The following is a 13,608-nucleotide window of genomic DNA, read 5'->3' as shown; positions in this document are numbered from 1 at the left end:
CTCTGTTTCTCATTCCTCACAGCGTGCAGTGGCCACAGAAATCTCCTAAAAGTACAGTGCAGGAAGATCTCCATGTTGCCCTCCTGCTGCTGCCTTGATTTCTTGTTTTTGCTTTAAACATGGGAGGCTAGCAAAGTGAAATGATTTACACACATCCTCGTAATAACATGTTGGATAACCAGCCATTGGAAGATCTGACCAGGATTTGGATTGTATACACAGTGAGGCACACAATAAAATGTTCGCAGAACCATTATAGTGAGGATTTTTAGCTTTTGAAAAAGCAGTGTTTTTGGAAGTAATTGGCATTGTTCCAATAAGTGTTAAGTCAGACCTCACAAGTTATAACTGGAGATCAACCAGCTTGTACGGGTTGTGCAAGTTGTAATGATAGTGTTCTTGAAGGTTTAGTAAAGAGTAATTTAACACTCTGTTTAATGCTTGACCACAACCAAATTCACTGGACGTGATCCGAAGTTAATTTGGTTGAACCTGTAACCACACCCAGCAGTGACATCACAGTGTACTGACACATCTTGGAGTACACGTCACTGCAGTAAGATTAGAAGTTAAACCACTGGAGGGAAGCAAAGAAAAACAAGGAATTTACTATTGAGCTGGTGTTAATTTGTTATTTACATTGTGTTTTGTAATGACAGTGACTTACAAACTGTATTTAATGAAGACAATCCACTTAACAAGGTTAGTATTAGCGTTAAACAATTGAGTGTATAGAAACCCATATGAGCCTCAGAAAAAAAAACCTCAATTGAATTAATGTTGATTAACCCTAATGGGAAATAGAATATTTTCTGTGAAGTTTAAGATACAGTTCAATAAAAAGTTGGGTCTATTTGCACAAATGACCTCATAACAAGTCTTACAGAAGTAAATTGTAAGATTGTCCTCCTTTTGTAGTCATTTAAGTTTAATCTCACCACTGTAGCCTTTCTGTGCTGAATATTCTCTTTGTTTAGTTACCACACCGAAACAGAACTATTGTTTACTTTAACACATTGCAGAAATAATTAATCATATTTCTAAGAACAGAGAGCAATGTAGATCAACTCCGCTGAAACTTCACTGTGGAATACTGTTTGACTGTCTGTGGCTGAAAGAAAATGTGCTGTAATATGTATATATATTAGTGCAATGCTTATGTAATTAATAATGGCTGAGCTGAGTTGATGGATAAAAGATTTAAGCCTTCAAACACTTTGCCAGAGCTGTTTCACACAGTCGCGCTGAGTTCTGACCTCATATTGTACAGTATTTAATAGATAATGAAGCCCCACTACTTTCATCATGATGAAATCACTTGAAAACCACACTTGACTCCCTGACCTTGTATTTCACCTTGAAAATAATTACTATTCTCACAATGTGTTTCTACACTACAAATTATTTGGTTCTTACCAAGATTAAAAAAACAACTTAGATTTAGAAGTGTTGGAAAATGTATCCTTTTTTTAAGAGTTCAACTTTACACTATAATCATAAATCAAGCAAGCTTGTCACGTGAAATTATCTTGCTGCATGGACATATAATTTGACTTGTTTTGAGTACCTTTTCCCTCAGATTTAGTGTTTATCTTGTTTTTAGACACCCTTTTTTTTGCAGTGTACCTGATTAATTGGATGTTGTCTAACTCTTGATTCCTCTCAATTTAAATGATTTAGTCAAATGCTAGAGAAAAAGAATTTCGAACTAGCCATGTTCAATAGCCCTGCCATTGGTTCACAAAGCTGAGGGAAATGTGGTTTCCCCTTTTTTAAAATGAAGTAGAGAAGCACCTAAGGACGGTCTACATTATTCACAGTCCAGAGGCCAGAGTGTCTCCTCCTGCTGAAGCTTAATTGAACACCAAGAAAATGCTTATTTTTACTGAATGATGAAATAGGAGTTTGACTACTCCTCAAACACAAAAGTGCCGGGTATCTCTGTCCCATTTCTAGCAGAACTGGGAGGAATAATACAAATTTTGCATGTGTGGGTGGATGCATAATGTATTGTATGTGTGCTGAAAGCATAAACCGGCCGGGTCAATACAACTCTAGATCATAAGATCCAAGATCATTTCTCAAAGCTGCGCATTTCCCATCTACGAGCCTAATGGCAGTCTCTTAGGCTTCATGATTTATCAAACGGTAAAGGTCACTACGGCAGGCTGCAATTAATTCTGCCTGCTTTTATTTGGTGCTGCTTAGGACATTCACTCCATTACTGACATGTGCCATTATATGGCATGTGTAGGATGGCAGCAAAGGAAGGGGCACTATTTATATGAAATAGTGGATTTGTATCACACTGTTTTAATGTTTAGTTGTTTAGCAGTGTTGAATAGTTGTGGATCCATGTGAGAGCAGCCTTAAGCCAAAGTGATCTCTTTTTATATTAGATATTTTAAATTGTTTTATGGAATAAATTGTACAAGATTTTGAGTATGAAGCTTCAGTTCAATTTTAAAAGAAATTAGGAAGGGGAATGGTAAAAAAACAAAATACTGGCACAAAAAAAAGATTTGGCCACTGATTGGAGACGAGCTCCCCCGTCCTCATGTCCTCTCGCTTCCTGTCGGAAAGCAATTGAAAAGTGTAAGTACGTCTATCTGCGGGTGCACAGTACTACAGGAGAAACCCACTACATAGAGGTTTTGTGTTTCTGTTTGTTGAAACTACATCCGTTTATACCATGCAATCTCGTAGGTCCTTGTGGTTAAGGCGGCCAGTCATGGCCGCAGCTAGACTTGGTAAGCCCCGCCCACTCTCCCGGCGATTTTATTTCACCCTGCGGCTCGGTCTGGGAACCTGCACGTTTAATTCTCCTTCTTCAGTTCACAATTTTGCGGAAACCAATTACAAACTGGCTTATCTACCTGGCACGCTATTGGCGGTATTAACATGATGACGATAGAGAAGTGACCAAGCAGCTTCTTGTTTACTTTTAACATAGCGACAACCAAACGCCACCGATGCGCAGCAAACCCAGTTAATGCCGCTGTCACTGCAATGTCACCCGGATCGTTGGTCTGATTGGTTGAGGTACTTTTGCGTCACTTAAACTATCCTCGTTGGTCACGCCTCTTGTGCATAGAAAATACAGAGAAGACTGCCCAGACTAATGCTCAATCTCAAATCCATTGAGCGCTGCTTAGTCTGGTGATAGCCATACTAGGCCTCAGCCGTGGGTGTTGAAGGATGGCGGAGTACGGAGCTGACACGCAGTGGAGCCGTTCTGCAGTTGGTGGAATTCCAGGGTTTTAGCCAACTCACTTTACTTCATGACTGAGTATATCAAAAGTCTGCAATATCGCACTGTTCTCTATATCCTTGTATTTTTGTAAAATATCACTATGTCCTATTTAGTGCAAACACAGTAAGTGTTGCTTCTCAGTGTAAAACTGTTCAACATTTTTGTGTTGTTGTAAAATTGTAACAATTTATCAAAACATTTTTTGTGCAAAGAAGTGTTTACAGACATCCAAACCCTAAAATGAAATAAAAGTAATATCAAAAATAAAAAAACATAACATAATGTATTGCACTTTATAATGACACATCATTTTTTCCTGTTTGCATAATATTAAATATGACTTTCATCCTGTTCCCTTTCAGTCGTGGGCTTTGCATATTTATACATTTGCGAGTTTATATCTTAATTTTGATGATAAAAGGTATAATGGGTCAATAGTAACATTTGGGCATATAGTTCTCACATTGTAACTAATTTGATCATGTTCGCTTGTTCACACACTGGTACAACAGCTTCCAGCAGCTATGCACACTACTGGCTCTGCTTCTGACACTAAATCTCATTTCAATCATAATTCCAGCACAAATCTCCCCTTTTTACAAAGCTTTCTGATCAAGTCAGTTTCAATAATGTAGCGCCAAATCATCTGGCATTATTATCTCCGGTCATTGTAGCAGTTATACACAATACTCTTCATGAATATTAATTGTAGTTCTTAATATATTTACCCAATGAGCAATCTTTCCTGCCCACTCTGGAGTTATGGGCTCATTGCTGGTGCTTGGCTCTTTATAGTCACTGTGCCCATGAGCACCCACGGAGGAAAACCTAAATTGGCGGTGATTTGAAGTTGTGCAAATTGCCTTGTCAAGACATGTAAAAAGTACGCATTGGTAGCATGCAAGCTCCCAAATTGACGCTCGTCTGTGAAATGGAATTTTGGGTAATGTTGTCATGTTGCTTTGGCAACTTTACCTTTACGTAAGCTTATGTGACACTACTGACAGGCGACTAATCAAAACGTCCTGTGTCAGAAATAAAATTACGTATTTCTCTGGGTTTGAAAATTGTTGGAAACATTTGGGATAGTGGAAGGACACAACTTAACAAAATATATAACTAATGTATAGACTTTAGACTTTTTTTAGACATTTTAACTCAGAAATGTTCCATATCTTATCTTTTTCTTAAACTAAATTTTATTATAAATCTCCATACAAAACATTTCCTGTTCTGAATTCCCCCAACAGCATATACAACAGCCGTGTTCTTTGGCTTATTTTCATTTTACTAGTTGGGTTTTCTGATGGCAAAGACTTTCCATCTTAGATTAGGCACATTGCCTTAGGCAATGTTTATTTTTGTGATGTTTGTGTTGTAGAAATAGCTTGCATGATGAAAAATCTCAAGTTACTTCAATATGTCTCATAAGGCTGGGTTTATAATCCTTCTTAATTAATGCCCAAATAATGTTCTGTGCCTTGTGGCTGTTTTTTGAACATAAATAGTCTTGCTTCTGAGCCTAAAGCATCTCATCAATCTGTCTTGTGAGCTGATAGCCGCCTTACTTAGTTCCTATGGAAACTACAGTGTTAAAAGTTCAAACTTATTACTATGCAATAGTCGGTGAAATGTTACACAACTGCAGAACTCTTTGTCCCGCTAGACTGTTTCTTCATGTTAAATCCTGCTTTTTGGCATAGGGCAGCAGGTCACGGATCTGAAGGCAGCGAGTTTAAGACAGCAGTTTAACTTTGGGCTTCTTTCCCAAAAAACTACAGTGATTCAGATTTTCAATTATTTCACTGGCTTGACCTTTCAGATCCTCTCCGATCATGTTGACCTTTCATATGCCATTAGATGTTGCTGTAAGCCTTTGCTCATAACATATTAAATCTTGAGGTATACTTCAGAACAGAAGCACACCAGTGTCAGAGGGGAATGCAACAACAATTTTGCTGCTATTGAAATGACATCCAAATTTTATATTTAAAAAAATACATACAAAAATCGAGAGCCACTTAGCACAGACCTTTTAAAGAGAGATAGATGTGTAGATGGCCAGTAACTACAGCCTGTGTGTCTGACAGCACATTTAACATGAACAGCTAATGGTAAAACAAAATCTATGCAAGATTCCGCGGTAAACCAGAGTTATTGCATTAGATTTGTTTTTCAGATTCTTGTCATTTATTGTACATGCTACCTTTATACTTTTTCAGCTCAGCATCCTCAGTTTTGCATAATCTAAAACCGCAGTAAACCCCCATTTGGCTGCTACTTTCCCAGTGTTATCTAACGCTAGCTAGTCTATTAACATGAATATTTTCAAGCCTCCAAGCACAGACGTCACACTTTCAATCCTACCTGTTGCTTTACACCATTCACTTATTTAACTGCTGTCGCATCCAATGACATGCCATCTCCTTTACCTCTTTCTTTTTCTATTTTTTTTAGCCCAACAGCTTTTTTGCTTTATTAATCTTTTTCCATGGATGACTATTCACTACTCGTACGCTCGTACCTGCTTGCTTGGCACTCACAGAGAGAGAGAGAGAGAGAGAGCAGGAGGGGTCAAAAATCAAGCTGTTCCACTTGATGTTCCATCTAGAGGCCTGGAGAACTTCTGTTGTGTAATCTGGGTGCAGCGTTTTTGTTGCATCTGCTTTTCTTTATGCAATTTTCCGGACCAACTGACCTTCCTTTCTTAAAGTAATGAAGGCCACTCGTTTGTCTTTACTTAGCTGATTGGTTCCTTCCATAACATGAATTCTAACAGTCAAATTGGGCTGCGGCTGTTTATCAACCTGACTTCTACTCAACACAACTGATGGTCCCAACTACCTTAATAAGGCTAGAAATTCCACTCATTAACCGTGACAAGGCACACCTGTGAAGGGAAAACCATTTCAGGTGACTACCTCATAATGCTCATTGAGAGAACACCAAGGGTTTGCAGCACTATCAAAAAAGCAAAGGGTGGCTACTTTTGAAGAAACTAGAATATAAGACATGTTTTCTGTTATTTCACACTGTTTTGTTAACTACATAATTCCACATGTGTTCATTTATAGTTTTGATACCTTCAGTGATAATCTATAATGTAAATAGTCATAAAAAAAATAAAACACATTGAATGAGAAAGTGTGCCCAAACTATTGGCCTGTACTATATATATATTTTTACCATTCCTTTGGCACGCCCATGGTGCTGCGCCCCTATGCTCCACATGCGGCACATAGCCACTTTTTGTGCCACTGCTTCAGAGATTCTTGTATTTGCAAAATTTGCACCCAAAACCTTTTTGTGAGTATGTCAATGAGATTATCCTGCTACTCATCAGTGCTGCTCATACAAAGCTCTGCCTTTTTTCAGATTGAGGGAGTTTTCTGACTGGTTCTTTGTGCACGACGCCTCTGCGGCTGTGTCAGTGCCAGGGCAAGATGTATAGTATGTGAGGAAATGCTGATGGTGCCTGGTATTTATTTTTAGAGTCAATCTCCTGTTGGTGCTCAGTGTTAGCGAGGAGGCAGTGAGTCATGTTAAAACCAATGAATGTGAACTTCCAAACTCCCATGGTGCGTTACGAACCTTGCATCTCCTGACTATATTGCTTGGTGGTATTGAAACCTCTCTTTTTCTCGCAAGATACAATATGTGGCTTTGATCTGTAAAATTCTGTCATGGGGTACACTGGACCCCCCCCCCCCCCCCCTCAGACATAATTAACACTCCTGGATTTTTTCACTTATAGTATTATTCTTTTTCTTGACTTTTATTTGGGAGATACTCATGCTCTAAGTATTTAATTTGCAGTTCCCATAATTCCTGAAAACAGGAAGTATAACGTTGCCATGGATTCTGTTAGCTATGTGCTATGACTTGTTTTTTTGCATATATTATTTTTGTCAAATTGGCATCATTATAGGGGCTGTGATATTCAGCAGTAAACAACAATTTGCTATGTAATGGAGTAATGGTATCCTGAGCAGAGAAGTAAGTCACACTCCCTGTGTGTGTGTGTGTGTGTGTGTGTGTGTGTGTGTGTGTGTGTGTGTGTGTTCTTTGTTTCGATAGCTGGTCTGGCCGTATTTGCATGTTTGTGCATGTGAATACTTGACAATTGCTACTGACAAGATGTGTTGGACTTATGATAGAAAATACCATGATTAAACTGTTGGAGGAAACACATTAAGTATATAGAATAGGAAGTTAAAGGTACAGAATAACTTTAGAAAACATTTTTAGAGATGAATACAAGGCTTTAAGTTTACGTGTTGAACTGTTAATTCCCAGGCACAATAAAACAATTACAAAAGGCAGCATATTTTTTCTGTAAAGCATTGTGTATCACCTTCCAAAGGGTTTTAATGCTGGGACAGTCCCAGAAAATGTGCTAACGGTTTGTGCTTTGGTATTGACAGTTTCTGCAGAAAACAGGGATGTTATCACTATAATGAGATGGCTGAGAACCCTAAACCTAACCCCCTAACCCTAACCCTAACCCCCTAACCCTAACCCCCTAACCCTAACCCTAACCCCCTAACCCCCTAACCCTAACCCTAACCCTAACCCCCTAACCCTAACCCTAACCCTAACCCTAACCCTCTCTCTCTCTCTCTCTCTATCTCTCTCATCCACCTCCTCTAGACAGAGGGATGGATCTCTCTCTCTCTCTCTCTTTCATCCACCTCCTCTAGACAGAGGGATGGATGTATATCTCTCTCTCTCTCTCTCGTCCACCTCCTCTAGACAGAGGGATGGATCCCTCTCTTTCTCTCTCCCTCATCCACCTTCTCTAGACAGGGGAGTGGATGTTGGTGTGGGTCTCTCTCTCTCTCTCTTCCTCTCTCCTGCATCCGCCTTCTCTAGACAGAGGGGTGGGTGTATCTCTCTTTCCCCCTTCTTTCCCCCTTCCCTAAAATGGAGATTTGGTCGAAAGGTCTCTTTCACCAGCTCCTGGTAACAGAGGTTTGGTGGATTGCCTCTCTGTAAGGACATCCCTCTAGGGGGATCTCCTCAGGGTTAACGCTTTAGTGGTTGGAAAGTGATTGACATGCGGTGGCCAGTGCATACCTTTAGTCTCCATTCAACTGCGTAGTCGTTGGACGCGTGGGGAGGCTAATGGGATCGGAACACACCTAACCCTAACCCTAACCCCCTAACCCCTAGCCCTAACCCCTAACCCTAACCCTAACCCCCCTAACCCTAACCCTAACCCCCCTAACCCTAACCCTAACCCTAACCCTAACCCTAACCCTTAACCCCTAACCCTAACCCTAACCCTAACCCCAACCCCCTAACCCTAACCCGTGCACTTGCCTTTGATCCCCTATCGAACTGCCCAGTCGTCGGACGAAGCGGGGGGGATCATCGAGAGAACTTTCTCTAACCTAACCCCCTAACCCTAACCCATGTCTAAACACTCAGGGGGACGCCCTGAGCACCGGGAACACACTCCCAACGCAATACAATCGTCATAGTCAAAGTAAGACAAAATGAAGAAAAACAAATGTCACAAAAGTAGGCCATGCTGGGTGTATAAGAATCCGGCTTGAGGAGAGGATTACAAAGAACCAAGTTTGAGCTGGCTGCGACCTTCCTACGAGGACTTATGAACTTCTTTTCGTCAAATTTTTACCATTTTTGCATATCTCGAGAACGGTAAGTCGTAGAGACATGGGGACACTTCAGGCGTGTCCAGAGACCCCCAAAATGGGGAGGCGGAGCTTGGTTTCATCCCTCTATCTCCTTTCGTTTTTTGTCTATTACATTTTTTTCGTCAAGACGTGGTGTTTACCCCCTATCCCTAACCCTAACCCTAACCCTAACCCCTAACCCTAACCCTACCCCCTAACCCTAACCCCTACCCTAAACAGCAACGGAACCGGCAATATAATTACTTCAAGTTGCGAACGTCCGACTACCTAAACAGAAAAGGACAATCCTGAATGAGACATAGTCCACATTTGTACCATTAAAAATAAAAACCTCAATCTGAAAAGTTATATACAAAACTGATAGGGAAAGCATTTTAGAACACATAAGAACTAAAACACTGACTACAGTGAAGAGTTTTTCTATTCCACTCTGAAAATTCTCTCTCTAAAAAAAGATAATAAGAACACGATAGGAAAATGAGAATAAAGATGAAATATGGGACATTGTTGGAATTGTAAGTTCTACTGACGTGCGCCGGCCAGTGCATCTGCCTTTGATCCCCTATCTAACTGCCCAGTCGTCGGACAAAGCGGGGGGGATCATCGAGATAATTTTCTCTACCTAACCCCCTAACCCTAACCCTAACCCTAACCCTATGTAATGAAATATCTTATACTATTTTTCCAGTAAAACTCACCAGCTCATTGAGGTGGTGCATTTTCATTGGTTCTCCCATATTAATGTCCATTCTTCCTCAGAAATATCTATCCCAGATTCCTTTTCCCATTTTGCTTTAATGTATGCTGTTGAATGAGTTTTAAGCTCCATAAAGCGTTTATGCAATGTAACTTCTATTTTTTTTTTTACTTGTCCCAGACAAGTGGAAAAGTGTTAATGTTGAGCCCTGTTTGTAGTGTTACAGTTTAGCGTCAGCTATAATTACTTGTATTGGAGTGGGAAACATGTTTTCTTCAATGTCTGTCCACTCTGCAGAATATGAAGGATTGCACCAGCATATCATAGCTTTTTTCCGGGCTGGGATAATAGTATTTCTTAAGAGATGGCAAACCCCATCCTCCCTTCTCCTTAACTGACTGCAGTGTTTCTTGCCTTGCCACAAGTATCTAGATATTTTGTCTCATTCATTAAACTGACTTTGGGAAAATTCTGTTGGAAGGGTTTGAAATAGATATAACAATCTTTGGCTGAAACTAAAGAAAGGGATGAGGCTCCATCTTGTGATATCTTCTTTGATTTGTGTGTGTGTGTGTGTGTGTGTGTGTGTGTGTGTGTGTGTGTGTATAGGAGAGCAGTTATATTCTGATGGTTTTGAGAGATCTTTTGGAATAGTTATGCCCAGGTAGGATTTTGTTTGCCATGACCATAGGTATTTGTTCTCCCATTCTGGTGTTGGATTATATTTATATGATAGCGCTTAGGTTTTTACCCACATTGATCTTATATCCTGATAGTTGTCCATAATTCTTCAATGTCAGCATCAACTGAGGCAAAGAGTGTGTTTGACTTTGTGTTGAGGCAGAAAGCCAGCCACTAAATGAGTTACATTAACTTCATTCTTCATTCACACAAAACACATTGCTATCGCCAGCAATACGGCTCGTTTTCTGTGAATGATGTGGCGATGGGGTAACGTTAAGGTAGAATTAGCAAGCTAACGTTAGCCAACCAACACCGGCTGCTGGTTCTGCCGTGCTGTCATGCTTCATTGGTTACAAAGAGTGTTGGCAGGCTAACATCATCTGCCTAGCAAGTTAGCATATGCCCTCTTTCGACACAGTGAATGCCTCTTTTTTCTCGGTTTTGTCTTATATTTTGGACAGGTGGTTCAAGAGAGAGTGCAAACAATAATGGTAAACATGCACAGTTCTGTCTTGTAGCCCTTGCAGAAGGTCTTTGTCTTCAACTGTCCCATTTAGGACGGTTTAAGACAAAGACCTTCTGCTACATGTCCACAAAAATCTGAGACTCTACTCTTATTCATCACATATTGTGCCATTCCTTTTAATTTACCCATGCTTTTTTGTCTGGATTATGTTTTTTTTTCTGTCACTATTCATGCTATCATTTCTTTACAATGCCTTTTTTTGTTTTTACCCAGATGAGCATTGGGGAAATGTTGAACCACCACACAGTCAGTCAAACCTTTCTTGCTTTGAGGGGATGGTGCTAACCATTGCAAGTGATACTGTAACATTCAGTGTTCAAGGTTTCAATGCTACGGATTGGAAGTACTGAGTGGATTCTAAGAGTAATTTGTTCTTAGATCTCAAATAATCCTGACAAATAAAAATACATGATCAATCACTGATGTTTAATCAGCCGAGTAGGGCTGCAGGTAGATGGATAAATGACAGAGTCAAGCAGGTGCTAGAGCAAGAAAGACACTGACCTCAATAGCACTTGACGGTTTATCTACAGCTGTCATGGATGCTATCATTCTGAATGCCAGCCTTGTTTTTTCTGCATACTCCATACTTTGATTGTGTCTTGCATAGATGCAGCCTTAACATCAAAACTTATCTCTGGAATTCAGACTGGCAGTCCTTATCCCTGTACTCTTTCATGCCGTTATTCAAAACACAAGAGATTTGGCAAGGCTCATTTCAATCCAGCTCTTTTAATATGGTCCTGAGAGGAAATTCAAAGAAACAGTCAAGAGTCGCTTTGAGTAAGGGTTAGTTGGTTCCTCAGTGTGCATCACCTATAGAGGGAACAAGAAAGGAATAGGAAACAAAGAAAAAACAGCCAGGGACAATCCTGGAATTATGCTGCCCCAGAGATAAGTGTTGGTTACTGCATATGGGACTGCATGCATCATGTCTGGTTACATTCAAATACAACTGTGAGTTTCTGTGAGTGGTAATTGTAACTTTTTGTAAGTTTCCACTGATGTTAAGGTCCAAGGGATGTCCACTGGAGGTGACGATATTAGTAATTATTTTACCCAACCATTCACGCTCCCATAAACCTAGTACATTTGAATAATTGCTGCACTTCAGATAGTATAGCTGAAAAAATTCCAATCCTAGTCTGTTATTTGGATCCAAATTTCACATTCTGGTGGACAGATGATGTGGAGAGGAATGCGGCGGAAGACAGGAAGAGTGCTGTTTGCATACATTTACCCACCAGCAGTTTAGTGAACTCTGTTCTCCTGAAATGCGGTAAATTGCAGCACTTTGTTTGGTATGCTGACCTAATTAAATGCTCACGTTGACTCCGACACTTTCGGAGAATAATATATGCAATCTGAACCCCATTGGTGAATTGTTGTTTGTGTTGGTCATGAATAGGTCAAGCAGAACAACATACAAGAACACTTAAAGAGGAGCGTAGTTATGTACCAAATAAAGATTTGTTTTCACTTCAACACAGTCTTTTTCTATTGGTCATGTGAAAAACCAAGCCAACTGACACACTTCAGATACAAGAAGAACCATATTAATTGAATTCTGTTTGATGATATTCAGGTGGCATCTCTCCTATTGACCTTTTGGTTTCATCTGACCATGTTGTTGCAGTGAAGATCAGCACCACAGAGTCAGAAACCGTAGATTAAAACAGGCTTTCCAAGGTGAAATTGTCTATGGAGATTAAAGACTTCTAAGTAGGAGCATTAAGGGGATTCAGGTCCTGATATATTTGCCCCTGGCTGCCTCCCTTTTGCTGTTGTTTCAAGTATGGTGACTGGTAGGAGGCCCCGGGGTAGTCCCAGGACATGCTGGAGGGACTACAGTAACTGCTTCAAGGTGTCCCAGCAGGGGCGGAGCCAGAGGGCGGCCTGTGGTGGCCATGGCCGCTCCAGGCTAAAACCTGACCCTACACAGCACCGTATTTCTCTGGTGGATTTTTTTGTCTTGTGCAGAACCATTTTGCTACTGCCGCAGTTCCACTGGGGCTCCTTTTTAGCAGCGTACTCATCCGGTTGTACTGCCCCTCCCCTAAATTTCCAGTACATTCTCATCTTTTTCTTTTTTGTTTTAGCTGTGCATGAGAGTGAAATGGTGTTATCAGCAGGATTCCCTTTAAAGACCAAGAGCAGTAAAAGAGCCTATGTGTTTAAGCATTAACTCACCTCACCACTGTGGAACCAGACCTGCTTGGACCTGGTGATGAGAAGCAGAGCACGCACAGCAAACGTCTGCTGCGCTCAATCTCAACTTCTTTTATCATCCTCTTGTCATAATGGTTTTTCTGCCACAACTGCAAACTTTGCCTTGGTAATACCCGCAATATAATGCTGCGGCTTGCTGGTCTGGTGTGCAGGGTTTGGAGACCGCTGGGCGCTGCAGATTTCTGTCCAGATTATAGGGCTCACTGGCTAAGGCAGCCATTCCTGGCACCTCGATCATCCAGGGTTTTGACAAAATGGCCTGTTTCGTACGAGAACACATGGCATGCTGGCACTCCAAATCTGGATCTCACAAGTTCTGCAGTAAGCCTGCCGAGGGTGTACTCCACCTGGGTTAGCTCCTCCATATGGAAATGTCTGTCCAGTCTGCTGGATCCATTCTTTGGTTGGTTCGTTCCGTCACAGTTTCAGCAGGAGGACCCAAATGCAAGACTCTTTCAGACAAATGTGCAGAACAAACACACTTTATTTTGACACTATAATGTAGAAACTCACAACCACAAACCTACAAACAAACAGCGAGACGAACCAACAAGAGACA

The 13,608-nt window shown here is 40.7% G+C and overlaps 1 protein-coding gene across 2 annotated transcripts in view; it reads left to right on the top strand.

Annotated features, from left to right (window-relative positions):
* drp2 (dystrophin related protein 2) overlaps window positions 1-13,608 on the top strand; it is a 151,975-nt gene that overhangs the window by 7,052 nt on the left and 131,315 nt on the right. The window lies entirely within an intron of this gene.

This window comes from Etheostoma cragini, chromosome 10 (assembly GCF_013103735.1).
Source record: "Etheostoma cragini isolate CJK2018 chromosome 10, CSU_Ecrag_1.0, whole genome shotgun sequence".
Classification (NCBI taxonomy): Eukaryota; Metazoa; Chordata; class Actinopteri; order Perciformes; family Percidae; genus Etheostoma; species Etheostoma cragini.
The sequence above is the reverse complement of the archived record's forward strand: the minus strand, read 5'-3'. Positions and strand labels throughout refer to the sequence as shown.